The sequence below is a fragment of the Dicentrarchus labrax genome, unplaced genomic scaffold (genome assembly GCF_905237075.1).
Source record: "Dicentrarchus labrax unplaced genomic scaffold, dlabrax2021, whole genome shotgun sequence".
NCBI classification, from domain to species: domain Eukaryota; kingdom Metazoa; phylum Chordata; class Actinopteri; family Moronidae; genus Dicentrarchus; species Dicentrarchus labrax.
In genome coordinates this window covers 3038560-3050106 of record NW_026136712.1, presented here as the reverse complement: position 1 = coordinate 3050106, position 11547 = coordinate 3038560, and positions in this window count along the sequence as shown.

The window sequence follows — 11547 nt, the reverse complement described above, 5'->3', positions numbered from 1 at the left end:
TTTATTTGTTAAGCACTTTAAAAACAACCAAAGTTGACCAAAGTGCTGTACAGGAGAATAAATAATACATTATAAATGTAAAAAGTGATGGTGATGATGAAGACCACTGTGAGGAATATAGACAGTGATGGCGATAACACTGGAAAGTTCCCGTGGCAGATAACATGGACGAAGTCCGACGGCGACGAGCTCGATGTCCGGGCTGCAGACACCCTCTTTCACACAGACGTGCCCGGAGCCACGTACCACCTGTTTATGAGCACGGCAAGTTCCCCTCCTTTCTTCATGCTGGTCGTGGTGGTGTCCCTGTCGGCTCGAACTGTCTGGAAGCCGGGAATGGTGCAATGGAGTCCGGTATCTGCTCGTGTAGCCACGTTTGTAGGGTTTGAACCTCCTCTTCTTCATCCTCCGTTTAACCCCCGCTCTGCAGCCTCGCTGTCTCCTCAGCTCCTCCGGTATGGAGGGTCTCTCTCCAGTCAGGATGCTAGGGTACCTCAGGTCGATCATCTGGTTGCGGGTCTAAACAATGCGACTCGCCATCGCCATGGAGACCAAACAAAAAATAAAAAGTGCTCAAAAATGCCCAAAAAGTATTTAGGCGACGTGAACAAAGTAGTAAGAAAGTAAGAAAACAGTTAAAAATAGCAAAAAACACACTAAAAACACACTAAAACTACAACAATGGTAGGAGCTGCCATGACAGGCTGCCGTTGTCGCCGGCGCCATTCCATGGAAGACGCCCATTGTGGCCTCCAAACTTATATCACGCTACCTACGGTACTTGCAACCATCCCATCTTGCATTCCTGCGGAAAAAGTTACCTATTATGAGCGAAAGTGTAAAGGTCAGCTGTTCAGATATCAAGGAAACTTACAAGTCAGTAGTGGACACCCTGAGCACAGAGGAAAAAGATGGAACCATTATGACCTGACCAGAGCCAGAGGTACAGCCCTTCAGTGGTATGTGTTCAACTTCAGCAAAAAAGGTCATGGAGGGATATGACGCCTCAAAACCAGAAAGCAGGCACAGAGGTGGTCACCTGAAAACCCTAAGAAAATGTAGATGGTTAATCTCAGCACTGCATCAACAACCCCGTTAGATGACCGAGGACAGATAGTCGGAGTAAGAGTGAATCCCAGCCGAATGCAATGGTGCAGTTGTACTCAGGGCAAAGGACAGCAGGTGGGTATCAGTCAATGTAAAGCGTATGAGGTACCAGCTGGTGGGCGAAAGGTGGGAGAGATCTACCACATGGAGTTACTAGATGGAGACAAAGTGCAGAAAATCTCGGCGTATCCAAGCAACTACACCACCACTAGGATTGAACTAAAAGCTGTGAAAGGATTGTGGTGGGTATGCCAACTCCACCGGTCACATACCCACAAGAGTGAAAATAGAAATGACACAGTTCAACACCCTCCAGGCTTATCACTTCCGAATCTCGTTAAGGGAAGAAATGGGGAATAGGGGTGTTCCTGTGGAATGGCATCAGATTTTTGGCGGATCACCTAGACAACATACACCTACTATCTACACCGTCCAGGAGTTTGCAAATAAAACCATAGCAGGATTCCAATATCTGTCTAACGCTGTCAAAAGACAAAGGATGGCTCTCCTCCAACATGCAGCAGCCTTGGATTTCCTGTTGGCCAGGCAGGGAGGACTTTGTGCGATACTGCATCAGAATGACTCGAACAACTGCCACAGCCTGGCAGGGGATATATCAGCAAACATGTCACATGTCATCAGCATCTTGAAAAACATCGGAAGGGGATTTGGACCATCACCAGGAGCAGGACAGGCATACGGGTCACTCTCACCCTGGAACCCAATGGGACTAACTAGGAGTGGAATCATCACCATGCTCATGAGTACACTGACACAATTCCTGCTAATACTGGTCGGGGTATCAGTAACCATCACCTGTGTACGGGCACTGATGGACAAACTAACGAACACCATACACGGCCAATATCTCCCAAAAACTGCCAGGGAGAATGTTTCTGTAGACCAGGAATCGATAGTTGGGGAAGGGAATGGTCAAGAATGCCTAACCTGTGGTCATGAAATCCTGCTCCAGCGATGAATTGTAAGGTGCAGGTCCAGGTATTTGTCACTGGACAACCCTATGTGCAAATTCTGCCAGGAGAACCAAGTAATGGAAGAGAGGAAAGGCGTTCGCCTCAGTATAATGACACGGCACTACCCAATTGGGGCCCCCCACCATCCTATTAGAATAATTTGCAGTAAGGATAGACACATAAGGAGCATCACCCATATCGACAATGGAGGATCAGATCGAAACCCCCTTGCATCAAAGTGCTATAACCTCTTCCTGGGGGTGCCTCTCTACTGTATGTAAAATACATGAGGCAGAGCAAGATGACACTATGGTAAAAATACTCAATGAAATATACAGTCCTTTAATTACATCTTGTTACCATTATTGTATGTTATTTGCTTGCTTGATACCTACGTTGTAGGGAAAAACTATATACTGTCATATACATAGTCACCTTAAGTGGCTTCTTCCCTGCCACAGTGAGACTCTAGGCCAAAACAAAATGAACTGATGTCCTAACCTACCTCATAGCATATCATATTATATTATATTATATTGTCTCCTGGGCCTGTGCAATATACCTGTGCAATTTAGAATGCAATTTAAACTTCTATATAGGGTTTTGTGCAATTTACAATGCTCTCACTTTCCCTTTATATAGGGTTTTATGCACTTTTTTTCTAGAGAAGTATATGTTTTTGTAGATTTATGTGTCTTTCTTGTGTGTCTTTTTAACTTGACTTGACTCTCTGAACAAATAACCACACAAGAGTTCCTTGTAAGCACAAATGGCAAAATAAAGTTCTTGAATCTTGAAGTAACAAGGGGGAGAATATATTTGAATGCATTTGTGTAACCAATTTATGTAATCTTTATGTACATATGTCATATTGTAATGTGGATTGTTCAGCAGGACTTGGGGAAATTTTGAAGAGGTAACATTCTGTAATCTGGACACAAACTCATAAGAGAATGCATTTTTGTTTTTGTGAATGACAATAGTCACTCAAGGGGGGAAATGTAGTGGGAAAATGCATTCAGGCATAAGGTTCTGTGAACATGAAGCAAACTATATTATGTTGTGTTATTTCATGTTTAATTTTACAGTCTTACAGCATAATATTTTATGTTCATGTATGTTCATTCTCATGTATTCACATGCTGAGAGTTGTTATTCATTGTGCCATGAGAGATGTGATCAGATCAGATGTGTTATGACTGTTTATCAGACATTAGACGTCACCAATAGACACGCTTGGGAAAGAGGCATATAATAATGAGTGATTTTCTTTGTTCTACTTAGTTGTATCCTGGGACAACTTGGTTTGCTTGTATCCTGTGTTGATGCAAATAAATCTTGCACATGAAGTCAGTCAGTCAGTTCTCATCATCATCTGTGAGTCTGTGTCATCATTCTGGGTACCTTCGGTGGGAGTTTGTGGTCTCTTAATATATTCAGATAGCTAAAAGTTTATGTCAGATAGACATCAATTGAGGTGCATTGGGACGGAAAAATGTAACCACAACAGGACATTTGAGGCTGGGGCCATTCTGATTATAGGCCATTCTTGCATTAAGTTACAATCTTCTCTTTTTTGCTACTACTTCTCTAGCATGAACACAAATTAAATTGACAGCAACCCATATGTAAACAGAACGCCATAGGCAGTTGGCTTGGTTAGCTGCCAAGTTGCCCTAGAAGTGGACCCCTATGCAGTTAGCTACAATAACTGATCAAGGGAACTAATTTATGTATATTAGTGCTGTCAAACGATTAAAATATTTAATCGCGATTAATCGCATTAATGTCATAGTTAACTTGCAATTAATCGCACATTTTTGTCTATTCTAAATGTCCCTTGATTTCTTCTTGTCCCATTATCTTGTCTCATTTTAATGCTCTTATCAACATGGAAAAGTGGATCGGCTTGCTTTGTGCAAATGTTGTTTTTATTGAAAAATCTTCCATTGTCGCCTGGCTTTGACGAGGGGGCGGAGAATTCGCATCAGCTCTGTGCTTGGCCATCAACAGACCTCGGCTCTAGGTGGGTGGCCGTCTGCCTCGACCAGTTGGGGTAAGAGAGAGAGAGAGAGAACAGAAGTAACGGCAGAAAGACAGAGACAAAGGTGCACAGCAAGTGACTGATGGTGATAATTATGATGAACATGAAGAAGATGATGACGACGACGACGACTACAACAACGATGGGGGACAATGAGCAGTGATTATAGTAATAATAGTAACTGTAGTAATAATAATACTAATAATAATACTAACAATAATATCAGTAATAGTAGCAATGGCAGTCAAGCAGGACCATGGCAGGAGGCACCACCAGGATCCATGAGAACCTGCCAGACAAGAAAGCACAAGAACTCCAGGGAAGAAGTAAAGTTAGTAGCGTGCATTAATGGGATATGAATGTGTGCAGAAAGCGAGGGAGAAGATGAGAGGAGCTCAGTGCATCATGGGAAATCCCCCGATAGTCTAGGCCTATAGCAGTTTACAGGTTACATCACAAGTCATGTTCAGTTTATTTAAAGAATCTGGAGACATACCCTACAGCACTAAATGATAACATGTAGCACACTCACTATGCAAGAGAAAGATTCCCATTCACGTGTCTAGTACAGCAGGATAAACCTGTTAAACCCTGCTCTGGGAATATTTAACTGGTTTCCAGATCTCCAAGAGGACCTTCCTCTGTCTTCTCATCATACTGTATGCTGCACAAGGCTAAAACCCAGGCCTGCGCTCATCTATTATAGAGAAACACACAGGAAATCGAAAGAAAATGTATGACCCAGCAGTAGAGCCTTTAAAGTGACGGGTCAATTCTGGGTCACCTGCCTTTCACTGCAAATGCACATGGACACGGCTGTGGCTCAGAGGCAGAGCGGGTCGTCCACTAATGGGAAGGTTGTTGGTTCGATCCTCGGCTCCTCCTGCCACATGTCGAAGTATCCTTGAGCAAGATACTGAACCCCAAATTGCTCCCGATGCTGTGTGTGAATGTGTATGAATGCGTTAGTTTCTGTTTGATTTGCTTTGCCATCACTGAGTGAATGTGTGTGAAAGGGTGAATGTGGCATGTAGTGTAAAAGCGCTTTGAGTGGTCAGAAGACTAGAAAGGTGCTATACAAGTACAGGTCCATTAACCATTTACTATATACATGATGGAGATTTGTTGACCTGCACATAGACAGTGTATTCATCATGTAGCTTTAGTTAAAAGTCAGGCTGACCAAAGCTTTACCAGGGGTATTAAATAATTTCTGCTTTCTTTTATTAATTCTTTGAATTTCCTCAATTGAGGCGATTGCTCAGGAAAACTGCACTCAAATAAAATCAATCTTTCATATGGATCACAACATCTGCCCACATTTGGACCTTCCTCTGACTTTGTTTTGATTCAGGTGGACTGAACCTCCTCTAGCTGAAAATAAATGTGGTTTTCTTTTAGCTTTGTGATGATGTATTTTAGACTTTAATATTATGTATTCACATTATGCAGGCGGAGGTTTTACTGCTTTTGATATCTTAACAGGTTAAACTTCTGCTGTCTTGAGTTAAAAGCTTGTTAACAGGTGTTGTTTCACCGTAATGTTTCTTTCAAAACAGGGAACAACCACTTCTCCTGTAATTTTCTTTAGTTGTATTTATATCAAATATCAGCACTGTATAATTACCCATCACTCTCTACAATGCTTCTTTCTTCATTCAAATTGTTATCTGAAGAGAGTTTCTTACTCAATTAAAACTAGGTATTCTATCATTCTTAGTATTATTAAAACCAAGAAAGACAGGAAAGATAGATCATATACATTAAAGGGGTTTGGTAGATCAGCTGAGTAGGGAATAATAGCATTATACACTATACATGATCCACGCGTCTTTAAATCCTACCGAGAGCATTTCAGCGTGTGCCTGACGTTGTTTCTCCATTCCAAGATAAACTTCTCGTTGTCTATGGTGTCAGATTTCCTCTGACCTGTCTCTGACTGATTGACTTCTGGCCTGGTGCCACAATGTTAATATGGCATTAAATTCGATCCAGAGTCTGTATAGGGTATTTTATTATGAAAATTGGTAGAAGCAGAAAGTTCCAGCATCTTTTTTACATTTTTTTTATGGGCTTCCATAGCACACCCCCATACTTCATGATGTAGAATCACAATATTCCAGTCTAGGAGAAAGAGAATGGCCCACATGTTTGAAAATGTTGCCCTATGTCTAACTGAGTTTCAGAGAGTACATAAATCAGAACAGTTTCCACAACATTTACAGACAGAAATACAGATTTCAGCATCTGACAAACAGTGTTCTTGACAGCTTCTATCCAAGCCATGGCTGAACTATAGAGTTGCCTTCTCTTGATCTTTCTTGAGTGATACGTGCTGTTGCTGCTCATGTTACTTTGAGTGTTGAAAAGTTCTGATCTAAGTTTGGCCTGTGATCTAAGTCTGGAATCCAGCTCCCACTACAGGAAGCTGTCAAGTAAATTAATCCCCAGCTAAGCTCCTTGTCAGGCAGCTTTCTGGCAATAAGATGCAGTATGACAAAATGTGAAAGATGTGTGTTATCAGAATTAAATAGGAATTTATTAGGAATTCATCAATCAAGGAAGTAGGTATAGTTTTGTACAATTTCTTATATTTGTATGGAATTTTGAGAAAAACACTGTCAAAATAGCCAATGAATGAACAGAGCTTGTTTGTGTGTGTGAGAAAGAGACATCTCAAAGAGAGTGATTTCAAAACTTTGTGTTGTCAACAAATCAGGAAAACCAACAATTTTTTCACTCAAGTTTAGAATGTCTAAACTCAGACAGATGTCTTCACCTCAGTTCACTCCACAGAAAGTATGTCTATGTCTGTTCGACTTCATTCACTTTTAGGCATTCATGCTCCTTTATTCACTTCGCATTGACAGTCAACTCCATCTTCTACTTTCTCTCTCCATTCACCTAAGCCCTGCATCCTAGAAGTTACTCTCATTCCAAAAGCAGATTAGTGTGATGTTTACGTAGAAAGCTGGTGAATAAGGATGTAGAGGTAGGAGGGGTAGCTTGGTATGTAGCGTGTCAGATTTTCACACAGAAGGTGAGAATTTGAGGTTAAAATTGTCATGGCTGCCTATCCCTAAGGGTTACATATATGAGAGTTAAAACATTCATATAGCAGCATACAACTATTTGGTAAATATATAGCGGAGTCACGGTGTCCTGAGCAGACAATTACACTCCTTCTACCTGTATTGCTATCCCAGCCTCTATGGTTTGTTTTCAAAGCCAGTCTGGCCATGCTTGTAGCTTTGAGTGGTCGGAAGACTAGAAAGGCGCTATACAAGTACAGGTCCATTTACCATTTACCATTCTGGTGAGTTTAATTTTATTTCTGTCCACTTTGAATGAAGTTACAATGTTACGACATGCAAGGTAAAACTACTGTTTTTGTCTGGAGTCTGGTGGAGAGTGATGGCAATATTACGGCTGTTTCTGATTAAATAAAAGGTCTATCTATGTAGGGATCCACCAACAACTTTTAATGGACGTACTTTGACTGGCGCATTAGCCCTCACAGACTGACTGAAGTTGAAGTTGACTGAAGTTACATGGTAGCCACTGTAGTCTGTTCTGCGGCTATCTTCTCATCTAACCCTGAATTAAGGATTTATTTGGACCAAACCAGCATTGGGGAGTCTTTCCTATAATCACCAATGCTGGTTCAACAAAGATGGTCTTGGTAAGTTTTATTTAGTTTCTTTCCAGTTTGAAGTGTGTTTTGCAATTATCTGCTAGGTAAAATGATTGGTTTTGTCAGTGGAGTCTGGTCAACTGTTTACAAATGCTGGTGCTCTTGTGCATATATTATGTAACCTTTATTTAATCAAGTCATCTCATCTTTCCCTTACCACTGTCCTTTCCTAACCTTAACTATAAAGTAGTTGCTATATACAGATATTGTAAAAAAAAAAAAAAAAAAAAATGGAGGATAACCAAAAGCATGAGGATTCATCCATTGGAGAACATGAATGTCTGTGTATAGTTGTGTGCCATCTGTCCATGTTAAGATATTTTACAGCATAAGTAAACTTGACCTGTAATGTACATATCTAGGGGTTTGAATTGTCTTACATTTATGTTCTGTCCATGTTTTAATCGAGCTGCCAATGTTCAAGCTCAGTTCTATGTAGTGTTTTAGCATCTTTCAGCTCATAGTTTGGGTAGATCCCACATCTACTGTTTTGGTATCACTGCTCTCATCAGCTGTTCCGCACCAAACAGCCGACAGACAGTAAGGCAGTGAACACAGTGGAGCATTTAGCAGCTAAAGAGACAGATGTTTTTCTTAGGAGTTGGAGGAGACAAAAAAGTGAAAGTAGTGTGAACAGTCAAAAAAAGTTAATTTTGGCCCGGTGGCCTTAATACAACTCCAAAATAATGTGTAAATATCCAACGTGCCAACCACCATATATGACAGAGTTCTGTTTTTACCAGAATCCTATTAAATAGCAGCAGAGTACACAATAATATGACAAGAAACATTAAAAGCCATACTAATAAAATTCTGTAAGGGGATTATTGGCTCTTTAAGGCATGTTTCAATGCAGCTTTTCTAAACTATGTATGAAAATCCTGCCACACAACATGATTTCTGTTTCTAGGGCTTGTTGATGGACAGAGAGCAGCTTGTATTGTATCGGAACTGGATGACAACAACTGCTGCGAGCAGATTATTATTTGCAGACTAATATAGACGATGAAACATTTCCCACAGCTTTGCTCAACCAACAGCCTCAGTAGAGATCTCTGAGAACCACTTAATGTCTGCTTCATTAATTATAGTTACAGTCTGTGTCAGGGAAAGTCACTGTAAGAGAGGCAGCAATGACTGATCAATTACTGTAGTGGAGAAGGCTGTGGTAACCATAGCCACCAGGTGGGTAATTTAATTGTAGGCGTGATGAATCACCATGGTCCCTTCTACTTGTCATATGACTCTGACGAACCAATTAACCCAGTAAACCAGCTAGCTGTGTCTGCTCTGACAGTGGATCACTTCATCAAGATGATAGGAGGTGGTACAGCTCAGAATGACTGTTAGCAACAGGAGCATGTTGAATAATAATAAATACATGTTTAGACCTTTTTTGTTACAGTAGGGCCACGGTTGTTGGGATGGCAGTGTGTCGGGTTGTCAGCTGGTTCACCATTTCAGTCCAGACTGAAACATCTCAGCTGTTGGATAGATGGCCACGGAATTTTTTTACAGGCCAACATGTTTACATGTTCCCAAGAGGATGAATCTTATTCAAGTTAGTGATCCCCTGAATTTTCCTCTAGCATCAAAATGAAGTCAGAATTTTGATTTGCTTTAGTTTATGACCAAATACCTGCAAAACAAATAACATTCCTATCAGCCCCAGCTGTAAACATTTTAATTCAATTAAATTCAATTCAGTACAGTGCCAATTCATAACAGAAGTTATCTCAGGACACTTTTCAAATAGAGCAGGTCTAGACCGAACTCCTTATAACATTTACAGAGACCCAACAGTACCACCATGAGCAAGCACTTGGCGACAAGGGCAAGGAAAAACTGCCTGTTAAAAGGCAGAAACCTAGGACAGATCCTTCGGCTTTAGATGGGTGGTCGTCTGCCTTGACCAGTTGGGGTGCGAGAGAGAGAGACAGACAGACAGACAGACAGACAGACAGACAGACAGGTGCACAGCAACAACAGTAGCAACAACTACACTAATAGTAGTGACTGATGATGATGAACATGACAACAGCAACGATGGGGGACAATGAGCAGTGACAACAGCAACAACAGTAACCGTAGCAATAATAATACTTATAATAATAATAACAATAATATCAGTGATATTAGCAATGGCAGTCAAGCAGGACCATGGCAGGAGGCTCCACCAGGATCCATGAGAACCTGCGAGACAAGAAAGCACAAGAACTCCGGGGAAGAAGTGAAGTTAGTAACATGCATTAAAGGGACATGAATGAGTGCAGAAAGAGAGAGGAAGAGAGGAGCTCAGTGCACCATGGGACATCCCCCGATAGTCTAGGCCTATAGCAGCATAACTAAGGGATGGTTCAGGACTCACCTGATCCAGCCCTAACTATAAGCTTTATCAAAGAGGAATGTCTTAAGCCTACTCTTGAATGTGGTGAGGGTGTCTGCCTCCCGAACCACAACTGGAAGCTGGTTCCACAGGAGAGGAGCTTGGTAAATATTATACATTACAGCTGCTAGCATGGCTGTAGACTCTTAGTGTTGGACTATGCTCAAAAAGACATAGTTTGTATGACATGTTAGAAGAAGTGGTTTTAGCTGCTCAGAATGACAGAATGACCTCACTTAAAGGTGGAGTAAAAAGCTGGCCGTCATAGAGAGGGGGGAAATGTGGTATTGTTTAATTATGGGGAGAATGGTGCACATTTTCAGACAGTCTCTCTTGGAAAGCACTAATAGTGTTGCACTTGGTTGTTCATATAAAAAATAAGTTTTGTAACTTAAGATAGCAATAGAGATAATTTCTGTCCTTGGCTCATATCTAGAAATGCTGCTTCAAGGGTAAATTGACTTGCTTTAGATTCTTGAAGAAAATTTTCCTCTCATCCAAAAGGCATCTTTAGTTCTGACTGACAGGTGGGGAGTTGCTGTCATTTAACCTCTGTTCAATCTCTGAACCCATTGGCTATCATCGAATGATGATTTAGCCACTGCAGTGGTGTAATGCAGGGTATACGTACCTCTAAAGCCCCTCTGATGCTCATCATTCATAGCTGTCCAATTTCCATGAGTGGATGGAGTAAGGAATAAAGAATACAGTTGCAAAATCTGCAACTGCACCTCCTCTGTGGTTAATGTTGATTTCATGATGATCCTTACTCCCTGAAGTGAAGCAGCATAGGTTAAGGGATCATGTGGAGATGCTTCTGGCCCATTTTTGGGAGAACTAAATATACAATAGTAGTCCCACATGTCACTGTTCAAAATTCAGTGCGTTTTAAAATTAGCTGGACATGCCGCTTAAATAAATGGGCTGTAAATTAATAGTATACCCACTTCTCCAGGTACCACTGCACCACTGGCAATGTTTCGAGGTTCATACTGACAAGACATATTTTGGCTAATCTCTATGAACAAATATCTGCATATGAATGCAGATGAATTTAAATGCAAGCTAATCGGTAGCTGATAGGTTCTGAGTTAGTATTTAGGCCAGTGGGTTCTGCCTCTTTTGGTCAATGCTAGACGGATGATAAACAGATGGACAAATCTTGGTCCCTTGCCTTCATATGCAGATATCTATTTTATAGAGATTAACTTTTGTAGGGTTGTACACTTTGACAGTCAATGAGACAGTCAGAACTGAAGTTCTGATGGAGTATAGTGGTACCCTAATTTTTAAAATGTATTTTTTCCCCTGTTGTTGTGTGCAGCAAACTCTGAACCATGTT